At 36.2% G+C, this 24,062-nt stretch overlaps 1 protein-coding gene across 7 annotated transcripts in view; it reads left to right on the forward strand.

Annotated features, from left to right (window-relative positions):
* FILIP1 (filamin A interacting protein 1) overlaps window positions 1-24,062 on the forward strand; it is a 184,701-nt gene that overhangs the window by 10,519 nt on the left and 150,120 nt on the right. For 4 of the 7 annotated variants that reach the window (XM_067011298.1, XM_067011301.1, XM_059035942.2 and 1 more), the window contains exon 2: window positions 11,219-11,427. The exons of the other annotated variants lie outside the window; for them this stretch is intronic. The gene's annotated coding sequence lies outside the window, so the exon portion shown is untranslated. The remainder of the gene's footprint in view (window positions 1-11,218; window positions 11,428-24,062) is intronic. 7 annotated transcript variants of the gene reach the window in all.

Raw genomic sequence — 24,062 nt, forward strand, 5'->3', positions numbered from 1 at the left:
ATCAGTGACTGTGGGTGATTATTTCTCTGCTTCTTAGTATTCTCTAAACCTTTAATGACCACATATTGTTTTTATTACAAGTTAAAAATCAGCAGACATCTTAAATGTTCATTAGAGCATCAGAGAGTAATGAATGCATAACTGAGTGGAAGCTAGACTCTGTAGCTGTGATTAGCATGATGTATGTATATTTCCAACAACAGACTAGAACTCTTACTTTAAATGCATAACTATTGCCACAAGTCTAATTGCTCCTCATCTCTTCACTCATGTGCTGCAAAACTCAATTAAAAAAAAAAAAAAAAAACACAAAACAAAACACAACCAGGATCTTATTTGGTTTACTAGCTGGAAATGTTCTTATCCTTGGAAATCTATTTTGGAGTTAGTTGCTCTCCTCCCCTACAAGTGGTAAAGCAACAGCTGCCATTTAATTAATGTTCTGCTGACAGCTCCAGCTGATGAATACCATTGAAGTTCCCTATCAGCATCAATACTACCCACATTACCCCAAGAGGAAATATTGATTATAGTTGCTTGATTTTGCCTTATTTCACCATAGCTTTCTTTCCTGCACTACTTCCTTCAAATTCCAATGAGGCTGTTATTTACATCACCATTCACATCTTCCAGGGAATAAGGTCCCGGTGGAACACATGTGTTCCTGGTGATGTATTGCAATGGAATCTCACCAAAATGAACACGTGAAACGCTGAGCTCAAATAGAGGAGAGGACTGGGGGAAAACCAGATGAAAGTGACTTGTGGTTTCTCAGAAAGTAAAGAATTTTGTCCTTTTGAGAGAGAGATTAGAGGAAAAAAAAAAAAAGAGCTCTTGTTTTTCTACATAGCATGAATGTATGGTTAAAATCCTGCAATTTGATTTATATCTGGATTATTATTTCAATTTCTGTTCCCAGTACTTTCATAGGAGTTGAACTTCAACAGTACTATAATTACTGTTGTGTGACAATGAAAAAGATTTGAGCTGTGTGAAAACAAACGTTTCCAGAGTGAGATCCATTCAATCCGCTCATCCTGAAGAACGTATCTTAGGCTCCGTCAGGCAAGGCCCATGCATATAGCTAACTGCCAACAGGTAGAACACAGGATCCAAATGGTGTGGCGTTAGATGACAAAGAGTGGTTCAAGCTAGTATCTGGCCTCTGAGGATCTAACATGTGGCTATGGGGTGTCCTGGAAGGCAGCTGGGGCTGGGTTGTGTTCTGACCCAGGCAGGGTGTCAGCGTTTGGGCAAGCCTGTCAGCAGGACCAGGGAGGAGAGCCGGGAGGTAGGATTCAGGGACAGAATAGTTCTGGAGGAGGAGCAGTCCTAGAGACTCTGTAATGCAATGTCAAAACAACTAAGATGATACTAAATCCCCGAGTCCTGGGCTAGAGCTCTTTGTGTCTCTCCTGCTTCACATTTAGTTCGTAGTGTTCACCTACTCGCTAAATATTTATTGAGATTCATCTGTGTCAGGCACTGAGCTAGGGACTGGGTACAATAGTGAATATCATATTATCTCTACTCTCTAACTGGGTTACAGGAAAAACAATGGCAATTTCAATGCCATGTGACTAGTGAGTGAATGGGATTGTGGGATCACTCACCGAGTTTTGGGTGGTGAGTGACTGATTCAGGAGATCAGAGATGGGGCGATAAAGCAACTCTTGCTGTGGGGAAAGGGGACCCTAGAGGCTGAAAACGAGGTAGGGCCTGACAGACAAGGTCTAACGGAAGGCAGAGGAAACTAATGTGACTAAAAGCCTCAATGACTGATTTGTTGCAACAAGTCTATATAGCTTTATGAATGGTGGGGAACTCGTAAGTTGCATTCTTTTCACTTATATGATAATTTTAATGTTTTTAAGAATAACGTGATGAAGAGGATGCACTATATACATACATTTTCATCACACTTAAATCTGTCTTGGCCATAATGAGCCAACCAAATATGCATCTTGTGGGCTGGAAAATTCCTGACCCTCATCACCACCTACACTCTGAGCATTCTTTTAAAGCAGTGACCAGATTTAATAGGAATTCTGTGGTGGTCCAGTGGTTAGGACTCTGCCCTCACTGCTGAGGGCGTGGGTTCAATTCCTGGTTGGAGAACTAAGATCCCGCAAGCTGCGTGGCCAAAAAAAACCCAGCAGTGATCAGTCTTTTGGATATATTTCTAAAAGGGAGTGATGGATATTGCCTATAAAATTCTTTGCTTTAAGACTTTTACAAGTTTGTGCACTTTGAAAAATACTTACATATATTCAGCACTTCACTTCAAGTGACTAAGCGCTTCTGGAGCAAGAAACTTACGTGAATAGCCAGGAAATTTTTGAAGTACCAGTTAGGAGCATTGCCTTACCACATAATAAAATGAATTTTGAAAGCACACTCATTAAAAACACTGATAGTGGTGTCAGAATCAGTTCACATCAGATGAGGAGATCAAAGGAAAATAGTAAGAACTCCAGAAACCTACATATGAGAGTTTCATGTTAGAAAGGAGAGACACTTCAAATTGGAAAAGAAAATATGGAGTTTTCAGTCAATGGGGTTGAAAAAACTGGGAAGAAATGAAATGAAATCTCTACGTCACCATTTATACCAATACATACTAGATGCATCCAAAATGTAAGTGTAAAAATTGCAAGTGAAATACTTAAAAAATATATACATATTGCTGGAGTGGGAAAGACCTTCCTACGCAAGGGAAAAAAGCAGTAAAACAAAAGACTAAAATATTTGAATCCATAAAAACAGAATGAAAACTCTTATACAGGAAAAAATAAAAACCTCATGAACAAAGTTAAAATGCAAACAGCAATCCGGGCAAAAATATTTGTGACAAAATAAATTAAGAACAAATATCCTTAACACAAAGAGCTCTTTTAAATGAATAAAGCAAAAGAGACACAACAATAGAAAAATGGACAAATGGCATAAATAAACAATTTGTACTAAATGTGTGAAAAACTATTTAACCTCACTGATAATTAAAAGTTCAAATTTAAAGAAGATAGTAGGGGCCTGGTGGTACAGTGGTTAAGAATCCACCTGTCAATGCAGGGGACACGGGTTCGAGCCCTGGTCCAGGAAGATCCCACATGTCGTGGGGCAACTAAGCCCGTGGGCCATGACTACGGAGCCCACGCGCCTAGATCCTGTGCTCCACAACAAGAGAAGCTACTGCAATGAGAAGCCCTCACACCGCAACAAAGAGTAGCCCCCGCTCTCAGCAACGAGAGAAAATCCGCGTGCAGCAGCGAAGACCCAATGCAGCCAAAAATTAAATAAATTAATAAATAAATACATTTTTAAAAATAAATAAATAAATAAGATAGTATTATTTCAACCAACGCATTGACAAAGACACAACAGAATCCAATACCTGTATGGTGACGGTGTGATGAAGTGGTCGCTATGGAATGCTGGTGGGAAAATCAGCTAGGACAGGCTTCCTGAAAGGCAATTTGACAATATGTGGTAGAAATCTTAATAATCAGAAGAAAATCAGGCCACTTCCATTTTGAGAAAAGCATTGTTTTCCTTTCCTCCTATTGTCCTCAAATATTGCCTATTGACTTCTAAACGTTTGGTACACCCAGAGGCTCTTACTAAAAAGAAAAGTCCACATACTTCTTCCTCAGTAGCTTGATAGGATTTCCTAGGAGGGACCTTGCTCGAATAGAATTGTGGAAACAAGGCTGCATAGTCCGTTCTGCTTAATCACTGAAGTGCCAAGAACATCTTGATGGCCGTGTATTTCCTGAGGAATGTTATTATCAGAACAGAAATTGATATCCAAAATGGACACATATATATGAGTGGATCACGAGGGTAGGGGAGCAGGGGGCAGGTGGATAAAACGGGGCACTGGAGTCAGGAATCCTCGCCTCTGATCACTACTTCATAAAACTGCTCAGGCTCATTACGGTTATAAGGCTAAACTGATCCAGGAAAACGGTACCAAGGCTCAAATTTTGGGCAATCTGCTCCGTCCATGAATTACTCTGAAAAAATAGTTTTACCATAATATCTTTAGATACTGATAGATGCTAAGAGATGATGGACTCCGACAACTTTTTAGGAGGGAGGAGGAAGCTGAGACCCAGAAAGTTTGTCTTTCTCGAAGTCGTATAGCTTATGAATTCAAATATGTGAATTCATAGACAGGCCACAGCATCGCGCTGCATATCTTCCTGGAATCCAGAACATTATCTGTCTTGGGTTATTTCCCAAGGTACTTGTTGTTTAAAAGCTCATGGTTTCTCTGTCTCCTCCTGCCTCTGGCACTCCAGATGTTGGGCTTTTCGGGACACCAGCACCTACTCTCCTCATCAATTCTGTCTGTTATTCCAGGGGAAGGGGGGAGGCTAGCTGGAGGGTGGTGTGTGGTGTGCATGCGTCCTGTAAAGGGTCTTGTGAGGGTGGTGCCCGGTGCCTGTGATGTTCAGCTGCTTCTCACTGGTCTGAGAGCAGGAACATTTTGTGAACGGGCAGGCAGCAGTGATGTGAGTAAAACCTCACCCAGACCCTGTGTGCTAACATTCCTGTGCTTTGTTCTCAGTTTTTAATATTTGTTTTTCTATTCTGGAATTTGGTGATTTAAGCGGGAATAGTGTCTACTCCATTAAGAGATTGGAAGAACACTGTGTAAGTACAGTGATTGTAAAGGGTGTTTAATATACCAGGAAAAGGTCAGAATTTGGTTATATAAAATCCTCAGCTAAATTCCAGAAATTTTTCATGAGTGCTTTATTTAAAAGGAGAGCTATAAAATGTGGATTTAAAATATGTATGTGGAATGGATTGGATACCATTTTCTCAAACATTCTTGGAAAGGTTCTATATAATGATGGAGTGTAATTAATTTCTTTTACCCAACTTAGGTTCCTCACTAATAGTGGTTGATTTATTTGTTTAATTTGGTTCATATCAAACTGAAGGTTACAAATAACCTCCTTTGCTGTGTATGGTCTGGACCCAACTATAGAAGCAATTGTCTATGTAATTTTCTACTTACAGCCCAATTCAACTGAAAGACAAATTAAGAATGATGACATCAGTAAGACCTGATCTATAAACTGTCACGTGAATATGACAATCATTAATGCATTAATGTTAATTTTAATATAACCATTATAGCTATTGGCTATAGGAAGAAAATAAATGACAGAATGATAATAAAGTTGTTTTTACTGAGTGCTCCCAACATACCAGAATCTATGCTACATGCTTAATGTGCATGGTATAAAAATAACTATTATTATTCCTGTTTTATAGATATGCTATTTTTAAAATTCTTGCTGAAGACATGGTCTGATTTCTTGTTATCTAAAATTTGGGCTTATCTGAAACTCATGTTTTAGGAAACAGGATGCAAGCTCATGAAATACTTTTTCCCTCATGGATTTCCTAATATTTGGTAGTGTTGATTTGTATACAGGATTCACTATGAAATAAAAAAAATTTACCCATAAAAATATTATCAGAGCCAAAAAAGTAAGCAATATTCAAAGCCATTTTAACTTGTTAAACCTCAGAAAAGATTTTTTATTATTTTAATACTATATTAATAGTTAATTTTAATACATTATTAACATATTTTGTGTGATATAATAATAAAATAATATATTATATTATTAACATGTGCAGGGTAATCCTATGTAGGGAATGGTGGCGTGGTGGACAAGGCCCAGCCACCATAAATACAACAAGGACTGTAGGTGATTTCAGGAGAGGAATTGAGTTAACTCTGAGCCACCCATTGTTTTATGTCAGATTCTCCTCATTATTACATCGGGTTATAAAATAAAATTTTCTTTAAAAAAAATTTATTTTATTTTATTTATTTTTTTATGCAGCAGGTTCTTATTAGTTATCCATTTTATCCATATTAGTGTATACATGTCAATCCCAATCTCCCAATTCATCACATCACCACCTCCCACCCCCCAGACACTTTCCCCCCTTGGTGTCCATACATTTGTTCTCTACTTCTGTGTCTCTAATTCGGCCTTGCAAAGCGGTTCATCTGTAACATTTTTCTAGGTTCCACATATATGCGTTAATATACGATATTTGTTTTTCTCTTTCTGACTTACTTCACTCTGTATGACACTCTGTAGATCCATCCAGGTTTCCACGAATGACCCAATTTCGTTCCTTTTTATGGCTGAGTAATATTCCATTGTATATATGTACCACATCTTCTTTATCCATTCATCTGCCGATGGGCATTTAGGTTGCTTCCATGACCTGGCTATTGTAAATAGTGCTGCAATGAACATTGGGGTGCATGTGTCTTTCTGAATTATGGTTTTCTCAGGCTATATGCCCAGTAGTGGGATTGCTGGGTCGTATGGTAGTTCTATCTTTAGTTCTTTAAGGAACCTCCATACTGTTCTCCATAGTGGCTGTATCAATGTACATTCCCACCAACAGTGCAAGAGGGTTCCCTTTTCTCCACACCCTCTCCAACATTTGTTGTTTGTAGATTTTCTGATGATGCCCATTCTAACTGGTGTGAGGTGATACCTCATTGTGGTTTTGATTTTCATATTTCTAATAATTAGTGATGTTGAGCAGCTTTTCATGTGCTTCTTGGCCATCTGTATGTCTTCTCTGGAGAAATGTCTGTGTAGTTCTTCTGCCCATTTCTGGATTGGGTTGCTTTTTTAATATTGAGCTGCATGAGCTGTTTATATATTTTGGAGATTAATCCTCTGTCCATTGATTCGTTTGCAAATATTTTCTCCCATTCTGAGGGTTGTCTTTTTGTCTTGTTTGTACTTTCCTTTGCTGTGCAAAAGCTTTTAAGTTTCATTAGGTCCCATTTGTTTATTTTTGTTTTTATTTCCATTACTCTAGGAGGTGGGTCAAAAAAGATCTTGCTGTGATTTATGTCAAAGAGTGTTCTTCCTATGTTTTCCTCTAAGAGTTTTATAGTGTCCAGTCTTACATTTAGGTCTCTAATCCATTTTGAGTTTATTTTTGTGTATGGTGTCAGGACGTGTTCTAATTTCATTCTTTTACACGTAGTTGTCCAGTTTTCCCAGCACCACTTATTGAAGAGACTGTCTTTTCTCCATTGTACATCCTTGCCTCCTCTGTCATAGGTTAGTTGACTATAGATGCGTGGGTTTATCTCTGGGCTTTCTATCCTGTTCCACTGATCTATATTTCTGTTTTTGTGCCAGTGCCATACTGTCTTGATTACTGTAGCTTTGTAGTATAGTCTGAACTCAGGGAGCCTGATTCCTCCAGCTTCGTTTTTTTCCCTCAAGACTACTTTGGCTAACTGGGGTCTTTTGTGTCTCCATGCAAATTTTAAGATTTTTTTTCTAGTTCTGTAAAAAGTGCCATTGGTAATTTGATAGGGATTGCATTGAATCTGTAGATTGCTTTGGGTAATATAGTCATTTTCACAAGATTGATTCTTCCAATCCAAAATCAGGGTATATGTCTCCATCTGTTTGTATCAATTTTAATTTCTTACATTAGTGTCCTAGTTTTCTGCATACAGGTCTTTTGTCTCCCTAGGTAGGTTTATTCCTAAGTATTTTATTCTTTTTGTTGCAATGGTAAATGGGAGTGTTTCTTAATCTCTCTTTCAGATTTTTCATCGTTAGTGTATAGGAATGCAAGAGATTTCTGTGCATTAATTTTGTATCCTGCAACTTTACCAAATTCATTGATTAGCTCTAGTAGTTTTCTGGTAGCATCTTTAGGATTCGCTATGTATAGTGTCATGTCATCTGCAAAGAGTGACAGTTTTACTTCTTCTTTTCCAATTTGTATTCCTTTTATTTCATTTTCTTCTCTGATTGCCATGGCTAGGGCTTCCAAAACTGCATTGAATAATAGTGGCAAGAGTGGACATCCTTGTCTTGTTCCTGATCTTAGAGGAAATGCTTTCAGTTTTTCACCATTGAGAATGATGTTTGCTGTGGGTTTGTCGTATAGGGCCTTTATTATGTTGAGGTAGGTTCCCTCTATGCCCACTTTCTGGAGAGTTTTTATCATAAATGGGTGTTGAATTTTGCATCTATTGCGTCTATTGCATCAATAGATGCATGAATTCTGCATCTATTGAGATGATCATATGGTTTTTCAGTTTGTTAATGTGGTGTGTCACATTGACTGATTTGTGTATATTGAAGAATCCTTGCATCCCCGGGATAAATCCCACTTGATCATGGTGTATGATTCTTTTAATGTGTTGTTGAATTCTGTTTGCTCGTATTTTGTTGGGGATTTTTGCATCTATATTCATCAGTGATATTTGTCTGTAATTTTCTTTTTTTGTAGTATCTTTGGTTTTGGTATCAGGGTAATGGTGGCGTCATAGAATGAGTTTGGAAGTGTTCCTTTGTCTGCAGTATTTTGGAAGAGTTTGAGAAGGATGGGTGTTAGCTCTTCTCTAAGTGTTTGACAGAATTCACCTGTGAAGCCATCTGGTCCTGGACTTTTGTTTGTTGGAAGATTTTTAATCACAGATTCAATTTCATTACTTGTGATTGGTCTGTTCATATTTTCTATTTCTTCCTGGTTCAGTCTTGGAAGATTATACCTTTCTAAGAATATGTCCATTTCTTCCAGGTTGTCCATTTTATTGGCATAGAGTTGCTTGTAGTAGTCTCTTAGGATGCTTTGTATTTCTGAAATGTCCATTGTAACTTCTCCTTTTTCATTTCTAATTTTATTGATTTGAGTCCTCTCCCTCTTTTTCTTGATGAGTCTAATGGTTTATCAGTTTTGTTTATCTCCTCAAAGAACCAGCTTTTACTTCTATTGATCTTTGCTTTTGTTTTCTTTGTTTCTATTTCAGTTACTTCTGCTCTGATCTTTATTATTTCTTTCCTTCTACTAACTTTGGGTTTTGTTTGTTCTTCTTTCTCTAGTTCCTTTAGGTGTAAGGTTAGATTGTTTATTTGAGATTTTTCTTGTTTCTTGAGGTGGGCTTGTATTGCTATAAACTTCCCTCTTAGAACTGCTTTTACTGCGTCCCATAGGTTTTGGATTGTTGTGTTTTCATTTTCATTTGTCTCTAGGTATTTTTTGATTTCCTCTTTGATTTCTTCAGTGATCTCTTGGTTGTAGAGTAATGTATTGTTTAGCCTCCATGTGTATGTGTTTTTTTAATGTTTTTTTGCCTATAACTGATTTCTCATCTCATAGTGTGGTCAGAAAAGATCCTTGATATGATTTCAATTTTCTTAAATTTACTGAGGCTTGATTTGTGACCCGAGATGTGATCTATCCTAGAGAATGTTCTGTGTTCACTTGAGAAGAAAGTGTAATCTGCTGTTTTGGTTGGAATGTCATATAAATGTCAATTAAATCTATCTGGTGTATTGTGTCATTCAAAGCTTATGTTTCCTTATTAATTTTCTGTTTGGATGATCTGTCCATTGGTGTAAGTGAGGTTTTAAAGTCCCCCACTATTATTGTGTTACTGTTGATTTCCTCTTTTAGAGCTGTTAGCAGCTGCCTTATGTATTGAGGTGCTCCTATGTTGGGTGCATATATATTTATAATTGTTTTATCTTCTTCTTGGATTGATCCCTTGATCATTATGTAGTGTCCTTCCTTGTCTCTTGTAACATTCTTTATTTTAAAGTCTATTTTATCTGATATGAGTATTTCTACTCCAGCTTTCTTTTGATTTCCATTTGCATGGAATATCTTTTTCCATCCCTTCACTTTCCGTCTGTATGTGTGTCCCTAGGTCTGAATTGGGTCTCTTGTAGACAGCATATATATGGGTCTTGTTTTTGTATCCATTCAGCAAGCCTGTGTGTTTTGGTTGGAGCATTTAATCCATTCACGTTTAAGGTAATTATTGATATGTATGTCCCTATTACCATTTTCTTAATTGTTTTGGGTTTGTTTTTGTAGGTCCTTTTCTTCTCTTGTGTTTCCCACATAGAGAAGTTCCTTTAGTATTTGTTGTAGAGCTTTTTAGTGTTGCTGAATTCTCTTGGCTTTTGCTAGTCTGTAGAGCTTTTGATTTCTCTGTCGAATCTGAATGAGATCCTTGCTAGGTAGAGTAATCTTGTTTGTAACTTTCCCTTTCATCACTTTAAATATATCATGTCACTGCCTTCTGGCTTGTAGAGTTTCTGCTGAGAAATCAGCTGTTAACCTTATGGGAGTTCCCTTGTATGTTATTTGTCTTTTTTCCCTGTTGCTTTCAATAATTTTTTTTCATCTTTAACTTTTACCAATTTGATTACTATGTGTCTCATCATGTTTCTCCTTGCATTTATCCTGCCTGGGAGTCTGTGCGCTTCCTGAACCTGGGTGGCTATTTCCTTTCCCATGTTAGGGAAGTTTTTGACTATAATCTCTTCAAATATTTTGTCAGGTCCTTTTTCTCTCTCTTCTCCCTCTGGGACCCCTATAATGTGAATGTTGTTGTGTTCAATGTTGTCCCAGAGGTCTCTTAAGCTGTCTTTCATTTCTTTTCATACTTTTTTCTTTATTCTGTTCTGCAGCAGTGAATTCCACCATTCCGTCTTCTAGGTCACTTATCTGTTCTTCTGCCTCAGTTATTCTGCTATTGATTCCTTCTAGTCTCTTTTTCATCTTAGTTATTGTATTGTTCATCTCTGTTTGTTTGTTCTTTAATTCTTCTAGGTGTTTGTTCTTTAATTCTTCTAGGTCTTTGTTAAACATTTCTTGCATCTTCTCGGTCTTTGCCTCCATTCTTTTTCCGAGGTCTTGGATCATCTTCACTATCATTATTCTGAATTCTTTTTCTGGAAGGTTGCCTATCTCCACTTCATTCAGTTGTTTTTCTGGGGTGTTATCTTGTTCCTTCATCTAGTACATAGCCCTCTGCCTTTTCATCTTGCCTATCTTTCTGTGAATGTGGTTTTTGTTCCACAGGCTGCAGGATTGTAGTTCTTCTTGCTTCTGCTGTCTGCCCTCTGGTGGATGAGGCTGTCTAAGAGGCTTGTGCAAGTTTCCTGATGGGAGGGACTGGTAAAATAAAATTTTCTTTGCGGAAAGCTAACCACCGTTAGTGTTATCAGATCTTTACTTGCTTCTCTAACGACTTACACTGACCAGCCCAGACTGTGTGTGATTTACGGTTCAAATAATGTTGATTTATATTCATGATACATTTGAATGGAAACTTTTAATTATACGCACTTTAAAATGGATACCAATTAAACTTTTGTCTGATATTATCTTCTTAAAATAGCTAATGAGTATAATAGTCTCATGGAAGCTCTGTGCCTCCTCTGGGGAACCAAATGGACAGCTCCTCCACTGCCTCTATGGCAACTGCCGACCTCCTGAAGAAACACTGCCTGGAAGGAAGACAGAACTAGCATCTCAGCTGGACCAAGTTACAGTGGAGGGATCCTCCTTAACCTTTCCTTGGTTTTCACGCATGGACTGTGCTTGAAGGTGAAGATTGTTGGGTCTCACGTATGGGTAGTTACCATATGTTAACCACTTGGGGGAGTGGGAGGTGGCTTTAAATACAGCATGAGTGTATAACTGCAGACATTTAGTGAATCACAGCTCTATGAATGCAGCTTTTTTGTTGTAGTGAAAACTTGGAGGCAATATATATTACTAATCAGGAAAAGGAGGAATTTCAGTTGCTCTGACATCAAATTTGAAAAAGTAAATGACTATTTAATAAAACAATATATTAAATAAAAATAAATACATTACAAAAATATCTACTTTGGGCTTCCCTGGTGGCGCAAGTGGTTGAGAGTCCGCCTGCCGATGCAGGGGACGTGGGTTCGTGCCCCGGTCCGGGAAGATCCCACGTGCCGCAGAGCGGCTGGGCCCGTGAACCGTGGACGCTGAGCTTGCGCGTCCGGAGCCTGTGCTCCGCAACGGGAGAGACCACAACAGTGAGAGGCCCGCATACAGCCAAAAAAAAAAAAAACCCCAAAAATATCTACTTTAAGATTCTATTGGAAACATTAGAAGACTGTATTACAAGAGTTAACAATGGTTATCTCTGTTTGGATGAGTGTGACTTAAAATTTCTACAGTAAGTATGAATCATATTTAATAAGAAAAAAAGTTGAAGTTATTTAAAAATGACTTGATGGATTAGTTCACATGACCAAATAGATAAGGAATATTCCATTTAGACCCAAAATTTAATAAGATATTCTCTGAAGATCATAATGCCAACATTGTACTTGTGTATTTATAGCCTATGTTTGCTATAAAAGATTTAGAAGATTATCATATAGATTTGGTAGGAATTGTTTTACATTGTCCCAAATAAAACTATAATGTCTCTGTTTTTTGTGTGGTTTTTTTTTTTTTTTTTTTTGCGGTACGCGGGCCTCTCACTGTTGTGGCCTCTCCCGTTGCGGAGCACAGGCTCTGGACGCACAGGCTCAGCAGCCATGGCTCACGGGCCTAGCCTCTCCACCTCATGTGGGATCTTCCCGGACCGGGACATGAACCCGTGTTCCCTGCATCGGCAGGCAGACTCTCAACCACTGCGCCACCAGGAAAGCCCTTGTCTCTGTATTTTTAAACAAAACATTTCTTGGCTAGCATACGCATGGACATTTTGCTTTTCCAAAAATGCATTTGTTTTGTTTATTCTTTTAAAAATTTAAACAATCATGAACTTACAGAAAAGTGGAAAGTACAGTACAAAGACTGTCTTCCCCTGGAACCATTTGAGAGTGAGTTTCAAACCTGATTCCCATCATCCTTAATTCTTTAGTGTGAATTACCTACAAATAAGGATATTCTCCTATGTAACTGTGATACACACATCAAGATTAGAAAATTAACACTGATACATTATTACCATTGAATTCCCAGAACCCCTTCAAGTTTCCCAGTTTTCCCAGCAGTGTCTTCTATAGCAAAAGGATTTGTTTCAGAATCACAATTGCTTTTAGTTATATGTATCTCTTTCATTTATTTCAGTCTGGAACATTTCCCTTGTCCTTCCTTGACACTTTTGAAGATTACAGGTCATTTATTTGTGAATGTCCCTCATTTTGGGTCTGTCTGACATTTCCTCATGATTAGATCCAGGTTATGCACCTTTGGCAAAGCCTGTTTTGTTTGTTTGTTTTTTATGCTTGAGTTATATATGTATGTTTGTATATGTATATATGTAGATACATATATATCTATGTAAAATATAAACTTTAGTATGTCCTCCTTTTCATTCCTAATATTATTTTTAACTGGACTATATTTGACATATAATATTTTAATTTCATGAGTACAATATAATGGTTCAACATTTGTATACATTGCAAAATAAGTCTAGTTACCATCTGTCACCATACAAAACTAATACAATATTATTGACTGTATTCCCTATGCTGTACATTATACCCTCATGACTTATTTATTTTATAACTGGAAGTTTGTACCTCTTGATTCACTTCCCCCATTTCACGGCCTCTCAACCTCTCTCTGTCAACCACCACTCTATTTGCTGTATTTATTAGTCTGGGTTTTTGTTGGTTGGTTGGTATGTTTTGATTTTCAGGTTCCACGTATAAGTGAAATCATATGATATTTGTCTTTCTCTGTCTGACTTATTTCACTTAGCGTAATACCCTCAAGGTCCATCCAGGTTGTGGCAAATGGCAAGATTTTCTTTTTTAAGGCTGAGTAGTATTCCATTTTAGGTGTGTACCACACACATCTTCTTTATCCATTCATCTATCAGTGGATACGTAAGTTGTTGCCATATCTTGGTAATTGTAAATAATACTTCAATGAACATAGGGGTGCATATGTCTTTTCAATTTAGTGTTTTTATTTTCTTTGGGTAAGTACCTAGAGGTGGAATTGCTGGATCATATGGTAGTTCTATTTTTAGTTTTTTAATGAACCTCCAGACTGTTTTCCATAGTGGCTGCACCAATTTACGTCCCCAGCAACAGTGCACGAGGTTTCCCTTTTCTCCACATTCTCACTAACACTTGTTATTTGTTGTTGTTGTTGTTGTTTTCCACAGGAGAAGGAAGGATTTATTTTGCTTGCAGCAAGTAAAGAGAACACAGGATATTTCCCAAAGCCATGTCTTTTGTTGATTTTTTGATAATAGCCATTCTGACCATTGTAAAATGATATCTCATTGTGGTTTTTATTTGCATTTCCCTGATGATTAGTGATTTTGAGCATCTTTTCATGTGCCTGTTGGCCATGTGTATGTCTTTGGAAAAATGTCTTTTCAGATCCTCTGCCTATTTTATATTTGGATTTTTTTTTGGTTATTGAGTTGTATGAGCTCTTTATCTATTTTGTATGTTAAACTTCTATTGGACATATGATTTGCAAATATCTTCTCCTACTCAGTAGGTTGCCTTTTTATTTTGTTGATGGTTTCCTATGCTGTGTAGAAACTTTTTAATTTGATGTAGTCCATTTGCTTATTTTTGTTTTTGCTGCCCTTGCCTTTGGAGTCAGATTCAAGAAAGTATCTCTGAGACCAATGTCAAGGAGCTTACTGGCTCTGTCTTCTTCTAGAAGTTTTATGCTTGCAGGTCTTACATTAAGTCTTTAATCCATTTTCAGTTAATTTTTGGGTATGGTGTAAGATAGTGGTCCAGTTTCATTCTTTTGCATGTGGCTGTTCAGTTTTCCAAACACTGTTTATTGAAGAGACTGTCCTTCCCCCACTATATAGTCTTTCTTCACTAAATATTTATTTTTAATGACCTCCAAAATCTTCTTTGATACCAGAATTATAACTTTAGGGTCACAAGCAGACTGTAATCTAAGGTTGGATTTCCATATGACTCCATCATTTGTAACTGTAACATCATTTTTTACCTTCATCCAGCCTGTTTTGCTGCATGAATTGGTTAGGACATCTCACCATCAATTGCCCTTGTGGTCTGTCTCAGGGTTTCTCAACTTCAAAGCAATTGACATTTTGTGCTGGATAATTCTTTGTTGTGGAGGCTTGTCCTGTGTGTTGTAGGATGTTTATGCTTATGTATCCTTGGCTTCTACCCACAAGATACCAGTAGCACCTCCTACTCCAAGCTGTGACAGCCAAAAATGTCTTTAGACATTGAAAAAAATATCCCTTGAGGGATGAAATTGCCTCTGCTTGAGAACTCATGGTGTAGCTTTTTTCTTTAGCTGATCTGAACTCAATTGGTGTCCAAATCTCCTTGAAACAGAAATAGAATGGTTTAGGCAATTTCTTTTCTTCCAGTTGAGTTCCATTGTCTTTTAAATATAACCAGAACATTCTATCATATTCTAGCAATGGCATTTTTTTCTAAATACTAAATATGACTAGTTCTAACTTAGTTTCCAGTGGGACCTTGGCAGGACAAGAGACTTGCTTGACATAAGTTGCCATTTTACTAGCAAGCACCAGCCTTGGTGAGCCCCTTACTTAAAAAATTCTTTGGTGTTCCTATCTCTTTAAATGATGTTCATCTTTCAAAGTCTATTAAAAAAACAAAACCTGATACCTCACACTTTCCTTTGTAATAAATGGGACTTTATGATTCCTTCTCTTTGTTCCTTAAGGGCACTTACTGTTTGGTCTATACATTTTGGCAAGTAATTACTTTCCATTTCACACTTGATTTTATACCTTCTTGTTTGTTGGCTCATTTTCACCTTGTCATTTTATATTCCTGTCTAATTGGAAACTCTTGAAGGCAGAGATATACCTCCTTTGTTTACCCTACAACCTTAACATATGGCTAGACTATGTGGAGTGGATACTCAATAAATACAGGATTCAATTCAACTGGCTATGCTGGAAGTGGTTAAAAACTGAGTATTTTAGAATATGATGGATTCCCAGCAAGCTTACCCCTAGAAAATGCAGAAAAGAAATTCACTAAAATATGTCAACTTTTCTAGTGTTTTATATATGTTAGTCATTTGCCTTAGTATTCCCATGAAGCAAATGAAGGTATACCCATCCACAATGAAAAGTGGGCTTACTGCATGTGAACTGTGTCATATGGCTACTGCTCTCACTCGAACTGTCCTACCTTGAGGAGTTCTTTCTTCCTTCACAGTTTTTTCATTTTGTGAACAAAAATGTGGCTAAGTGTCTCTCAACAATTTCAGAATGATGGGCTCTGGATATATGTCAACACTTGAAAGTTACCATAGCAATCAGCTGAATTTTTCTCTTAGTTGGTAAGTTTGGTTAGTTATAAATAACATATTATGGGTATTTTTTCAAAAGCAGTTTTTACCTTTCACCAAGTCCAGGATATTTATGTTTCATTTTTTGTAGAAATTATAAGAAATTTCTACACATTTTGACAAATATAGAGATCATGTAAAATTAAGTTGTTATCATGGCCAAATACTCAGAGGAACACAAAATATATTTTGCCAAAAAAAATTTATCTTGGGCTTAGTGAGAAAAAGACATTTTACTAAAGTTAACTACAAACTAAGCACTTTCAAAAGATTGGAATAACTCTTAGTATTTAAAAGAATTTAGAAGAAAGAACAGATATATTCTCCAAGATGATATTTTTTATTTAACTTGTCATGTGGCATTATGCAATCTTAAATGCAAACCAGTACTGTTATAAATATAGTAACTGCAGAAATATATCAGGCTTCCCTGGTGGCGTGGTGATTGGGAATCCGCCTGCCAGTGCAGGGGACACTGGTTCGATCCCTGGTTGGGGAAGATTCCACATGCAGCGGAGCAAATAAGCCCATGCACCACAACTACTGAGCCTATGCTCTAGAGCCTGTGAGCCACAACTACTGAGCCTGCGTGCTGAAACTACTGAAGCCCGCGAGTGCCTAGAGCTTGTGCTCCGCAACACGAGAAGCCACCACAATGAGAAGCCCACTCACCGCAATGAAGAGTAGACCCCGCTCGCAGCAACTAGAGAAAGCCAGTGCACAGCAATGAGGACCCAACGCAGCCAAAAATAAATAAATAAAGTAAATACATTTATTTTTTTAAAAAAGAAATACATCTCAGGCAGGCTTGGGCTTGGGCCTCTTGACCAGCGCTACACATGGAAAACTGACCTTCCACTCACCTCATATTACAGTAAACTCAGAGAAACATGCCTGTCATCACTTATACCTGTACAGAGGTAGGTACTAATCTAAGTCTCCAAAACATACAGATTGGAAGAAGCAGCACATTGCCAAGTTCAGGCTTTAGGAGATATTTTTACTTTTCTTTTTTCTACAATTATCCCAATGTTTTCCTACCTTTTAAATTAAAGTTTATATCCCTAGGGAAGCGAGTGAAGGCAAGAGGTCGTAAAACACCTTTAGAAAGAGCAAATGGAAGCATCTTAAATGACCTCAGTAGAGCTGGGTACCTTTGTAGGTGCTGAAGACCAGGAAGGTTGGTGCTGTCACAGGGAGAGCTCTGGATGCCCTGCTCTGCACCATAGTCTTCAAGGTCCTCAATTCTTGTATTTTAACTTACATAAAGGAAGTTAAAGGACCATAAATCCTTTGCTTGTCCTTGCTGAGATCTTTTTGAATAAATCATCTTCACATTTGGAGGCTGTTGTGGTGATTAAAATTTCTCGGAGAAACTGCTGTATTAAGACAGGGAAAATTCCTAAGATTCAGTTTCTTCCTAAATCATATTGGGCTTTTATTTATTATAAATGGAAATGGCTTTCCAGAGAGGCTCCATTATTTTCCTTTCAATGTAATATAATAAACTCAGTGCTTCCATTTTAATTTTAAGAATTAACTTTCTACTTATTACTTTTCTATTACTGTAAAGAAGTTTCTTTGTCTTAAAATTCTATTGAACATTTAGTCATTTTCATTTGAATTTTGCTTTCATTAGTCATTCACTTGGCACATGTTTTTAAGGACCTACAATGTTATATCATCAGTAGGCACTTTGGCAAAGCAAATTCAGATATAGTCCTTCCTCAGGGATCTTCTATAAAGTTAAAAAACGACAACAGCACATAATCTTCTCAAGTTTAGTCAGTTTGAAAGTAGGCAGACGTGATTTCAAATCCAGATTCTACCGACTGAAAAGGCCCTAAGCTCTAGTGTGCCTGCAGTCTAGGTAGGAAAATATTGAAATAGGTGATGAGAAAAGAAAGGTAAAAATTTGGCTAAGAGACTTTGAGATTTGGAAACGTGCCATTTCTTTCAATCTCTATGGGGCTTGAGATGGGGTTTGGGGAAGAAGTAAGATCTATGATGCATTTTATATTTTGTCTCTGTGACCAATATATGTGTCATGGAGATAATTTGATGCTTTTAGTTCTTTAAATATTCCTTCTTAAATAAATCCATTCAGTCCATTAACCATAGTTAGTTAATGTTTTCCCACTGGTTTTCATGTCAGAGCTAAAGCCCAGTGTAGGCTAATGGGGAAGGAGAAAGAAAAATTAGTACATTCATGAATTATTCCCTGTTCTCACTTTAGACAAGTTAATTTTCCTTAAATTATCAGGTTCTGTCTTAATCATAGGCCACTTGTGGTTATCAAGAAATAAATGTTTGTATGTTTGGCCTTCATGGTTTTACATTTCATACTAGAAGCCAAATTCAACCCGTCCTTTAACACCCTATCACAAAACAGTCCATTTGGGAGCCAAAATTCTAAGAAAATGAATAATTCTTAAATTATAAAAATCTTCTCCCAATGGTTATTAAACTAAGACTTGAGAGGGACTATTTTGTTAAATTAACATTCACATGTTATAATTGCCTTAAGAAGATGACTCTTGTTTCCAGAGTAATCACATTACAAATGAAAGAGCACTTACATCACAGTATCCTGGGTGGGTAATTTAAACCTCAGCCAAAAAACAGCCACAAAAAATAAAGCCCCACCCCAGATTACCTTTCTTTTCTTTTTTTTAAGACCAGAGGGTAAAGGGTATGGTGTAATGCGATTTCTTTGGATTTTTCTGGTACTGTGAATGAAAGGAAGAAATAAAGAAAGAAAGATATAGCCTAGATTTTAATGAGTGTTGTTTTGTTCATTTCATCAGTTTAAAGCGACTTTGTCTGCAGTTTATTATAACTTCATCACTTGTCTTCCAAATTTGTGACATATATTTAAAAGTTTATACGTTAAAAAATCATTTAAAATTTCCTTAGCAGTAGATTCTCCTTATTAAGAAATTAGAACTTAATAGATCAAACTGGAGTACCCCTTGATTATTCCCCTCTCCAATGCCTCCTATCTTAGTCCTCTCTCTAGAAATAGTCACTATTAACAATGTAATATGTATGCTTCCAGACTTTTCTCCATGGGGTTGCCCATAGAAAAGGTATCTATGTGTGTATGTATTTTAACATAAATGATGTATCCATTATTTCACTTAACAGTATGGCTTAGACAATTTTTCATGTCAGTATTTACAGGTCCACCTCATTTTATCAATAGAAACTTGCAGCATGATCTTCCACAGAAAGGGTGCGCAATTATTTATTTAGCCATTCCTGTTGTTATGAATATTTAGTTTGTTTTTGAATGTTTCACTGTTACAAACAACATTCCAGTGAAGATCCTTGTACTTGCTTCCTTGGGCACGTGGCTCTCTGGGGGAGATATTAACAGTAGAATTTCGGACTGATGGGTTATGCAAAATCACCTCTTAATGGTTGTCCTTGTACTTATATTCCCTCCAGCTACGTATGAGTATACTCATTGAATTTTAATTTCCTCTGTTAAAGTAAGACTGAGCAACAGTTTATATAAAGCTAGATCATCTTTATTATTTCTTCTGTGAATTACCAATTTATATCCTTGGCCCATTTTTCAATTAGGTCGGGTTTTTTCTTTCTTTAAATGATTTATTAATTCTAACCCTTTTTTGTTGTCTATGTTGCTTGTCTTCTACCTTTTAAAGTGCTTTGGTCATTCAGGTGTTTTAAATTTTGAGGTAGTCAAATTTATTATATTTTCTTTTATGAATTTTCCTTTTTTGCATATTATTTCAGATGGTTTCCTGACTCCAAGGTTGTACATATTTGCCTATATTTACTTCTAATAGTTTCATATATATACATATATATATATATATGGCTGAGTAATATTTGTGTATATGTATATCTCCCACATCTTCTTAAGCCAATTGTCTGTTGATGGACACTTAGGTTTCTTTCATGTCTTGGCTATTGGAAATTGGAAATAGTGTTGCTATGAATATTGGGGTGCATGTATCTTTTTTTTTCATCTTTTCTGAATATATGCCCAGGAGTGGGATTGCTGGCTCATAAGGTAGCTCTTTTTTTAGTTTTTTAAGGAACCCCCATACTGTTCTCCATAGTGGCTGCATCAATTTACATTCCCACCAACAGTGCAAGAGGGTTCCCTTTTCTCCACATCCTCTCCAGCATTAACTGTTTGTGGACTTTTTAATGATGGCCATTCTGACTGATGTGAAGTGATATCTCATTGTAGTTTTGATTTGAATATCTCTAATAATTAGTGATCATGAGCATCATTTCATGTGCCTGTTGACCATCTGTATGTCTTCTTTGTAGAAATGCTTATTTCGATCTTTTGCTCATTTTTTGATTGGGTTGTTTGTTTTTTTCAATATTGTATGTGCTGTTTGTATATTTTGGATATTCATCCCTTGTCAGTTGCATCATTTGCAAATATTTTCTCCCATTAAATAGGTTGTTTTTCATTTTGTTGATGGTTTCCTTTGCTGTGCAAAAGCTTAACGTTTAATTAGGCCCCATTTGTTTATTTTTGCTTTTATTTCTTTTGCCTTGCGAGACCGAACTAAAAAATATTGCTATGATTTACGTCTGAGAATGCTTTGCCTGTATTATCTTCTAGGAGTTTTTTGGTGTCATGTCTTATATTTAGGTCTTGAAACCATTTTGAGTTTATTTTTGTATATGTGAGGGAGTGTTCTAATTTCATTCATTTACATGTTGCTGTCCAGCTTTCCCACGAGCACTTGTTGAAGAGACTGTCTTTTCTTCACTGTATATTCTTTCCTCCTTTGTCATAGATTAATTGAGCATAGGTGTGTGCATTTATTTCTGGGATCTCTATTCTGTTCCATTGATTTACATGTCTGTTTTTGTGCCAATATAGGGTCTTTGTTCTTAATGAGTACACACGATAATAAATTCCTATTTGTACGTGGGTCTGTTTCTGAATTCTCTTCTGCTTATATTAAACAATAATACCTCATAGTTCTAATTACTATAGATTTCTAATATGCTTGACATCTATTAGACAGGTTGCTTTTCTTTGTATTTCTTTTTTAAAAAAAGGACTTTAGTTACCACTGTTCATATAATCTTTTGTATAAATTTTAGAATTTCATAAAAATTATAGTTGTATTTTGAATAGGATTACATTGAAATTATATATTTATTTGAAATAGAATTTACATTTTAAAAATATTGAGGTTTTCATCTATGAATGTGGTATATTTCTTCCCTTATTCAGGCTACCTTATGGTTTTTTAAATTAAGTTTTGTAATTTTTTTCCATAGAGGCTTTAATTATTTCTATTAAGTTTATTCTTAAGGGCTTTATAATTTAATTTCTGTTGCTATTGGGAATGTGATCTTCCCCCCAATTACATTTTAAAAAGCATTGATGCCAATAGTATAGAAACATTGTTGATTTTTTAAATGTTGATTTTGCATCTTGCCATCTATATAACTGAACTTCCTTCTTAGTTATAGAAGTCTTTTATTTAAATATGTTTAATTTTCTAGGTAGATTGTCATGTCCTTTGTAATTAATGGTAGTTTGTCTCTTACTTTCCAATATTTATACCACCTACTATGGTTTCACTTATTTGATTCCATAGAGTAGGATGTCCAGTTTAATACTGAATGGTAGTAGTAGTATTTGTGTTTTGTTACTGAGCTTAAAGGCAATATTTCCAGTAAGTCTCATGTTTGCTGTATTTTGCAGGTTCAGTAGATACCTTTTGTTCTTGGTTTTCATACACACACACACACACACACACACACACACACACACACACACATACACACAATGTGCATGTGCAGGCACACACACAACCATATATATAGCTCCACAGTTGAGTCTTTGGAGCATCACTGAAATTATTTTTTGAGTCTTTGGAGCATCACTGAAATTATTTTTCTCCTAAATCATGTGACTAAGTTAGTGAATTACATTGGTTGTTCATTATTAGAAAAATCTATCTTTGCATTCCTGGAATAAAACTTGCCTGATAATAATGCATTATTCTTTTGATGGATTGCTGAATTTACATTTCTAATATTTTATTTAGCATTTTTGCCTCCATGGTTTTTTTTTTTTTTTTTTTTTTTTGCGGTACGCGGGCCTCTCACTGTTGTGGCCTCTTCCTTTGAGGAGCACAGGCTCCGGACGCGCAGGCTCAGCGGCCATGGCTCACGGGCCCAACCGCTCCGTGGCATGTGGGATCTTCCCGGACCGGGGCAAGAACCCGTGTCCCCTGCATTGGCAGGGGGATTCTCAACCACTGCACCACCAGGGAAGCCCTGCATCCATGTTTGTGATATTGGTTTATACTTTTCTTTCATTATGAAGTCTTATTTTGAATTTTTGGAAAGCTTATGATCCATACTTAAATAGGTTGGTAGCTTCTCATATTTTCCCATTCTTGTTTGTTTAAAATATGAATTTCTATTTTTTAAAAGGCTGGTAATAGTTGCCTGCAAAATTTTGTGGACTGGTAAACTTGGGTTATATATCTGAATACTGTTTCTAGTTTTTTCTGCCTTTGTTGGATTGATTCAATTTTCTTCTACTTTTTTTCCTGGTGGAGTAAAAATTATAAATTGTTTCTGTTTTTCTAGTAATTTCTATTGCTATTCAATTTTTAACACATGCAACTAAATATATTTTCTATTAATATTCAGAGTTTATCAGTGTCTCTCCACATTTGTTGAACAAAATGAAATCTCTGTACGCTTCAGTTTTACTCAAAGCATTTCCTTTCATTACCATTTCCCCCATGTTGGGATTATTTGGACTTTTGGTTCTACATTGTTATTTTAAAAATTATCATTGTTGTTTAAAAAAAATCAACACAATTAGGATTAATAATGTAATTTAATGGATTTCTTTGTTCATCATTGCTTCCTTATTACTATATTTTTATTTTAAATGGAATAATTATTTCAAAGAATTATTATAAATGGTAAACTTACTGATTCTTTCATGTTTCATCTTCATACCTGAATGGTAGTTTAGTTAGGTATAAAATTATAGGTTTAACTTTTTTTTTCCTTGCTCCTTTTTTTTTTATTGTTAAGGAGATTCTCTGTAGACCTTTTTTTTTTTTTTCTTTCCTAAAGATTTTAGGATTTGTTTCCTTTATTCCTGGTTTTCTGAAATGTTAATATAATGCCTAGGTGTGAGTTTTAAAAATTTATCTTACTCAGCACTTGGTTAGTCCTTAAATTGTGACTAATGTATATATTACCTTCCTTCATTACTTCTAATATCTCTTTTAATAACTCCATGAGATGGGTGATTGAATGTTTGTCTATTTGGGTCTATTTTACATGATTTCTAACTTTTATTTTATACTTTATGTCCCTTCATCACTTTTTCTTGCATATTGGAAGAACTTCTTAGCTTAAAATTCTGGTTAAGAAAGTTGTTCTTTGACTCTGTCCATTCTTCGACCCACTTATTGAGTACTCTATTTCAATGACCAAAATTTTAATAGTTGTTTATTTCTAATTGATCATTTTCTATGGATTTAATATCTTCACAAATATCCCTATGGATATGAATTATACTTATTCTAAAGTCTTATTATGACTTCTTTATTAATTTTGGTTCCTTGATATAAGTTCTTCACTTTTTTAAAACAAAGAACTCTTATTTCTAAAGCTTAATGATTCCTGAGTGTTTGTTCCTGCAGCTGAGACTCATTGTTAGGCTGTCCATTCTATGTGTTCCTGCAGTTGCTTAGACACAGGGGCAGGATTTGCTGCTGGAAATCTGTATTTCAGTCTGTTTTCAAGAGCAGGTAGGAGGGATAGGGCTGCCACTGGGCGGAGTGCCTCAGAGGCTAGCTTCTGATAGGTGAGGGGATGTCTCCATCCTCTTGGGTAGCTGCAGCCACCCAGGGCATCTGGGATAC

The sequence above is a fragment of the Kogia breviceps genome, chromosome 13, assembly GCF_026419965.1.
Source record: "Kogia breviceps isolate mKogBre1 chromosome 13, mKogBre1 haplotype 1, whole genome shotgun sequence".
In the NCBI taxonomy this organism is placed as follows: domain Eukaryota; kingdom Metazoa; phylum Chordata; class Mammalia; order Artiodactyla; family Physeteridae; genus Kogia; species Kogia breviceps.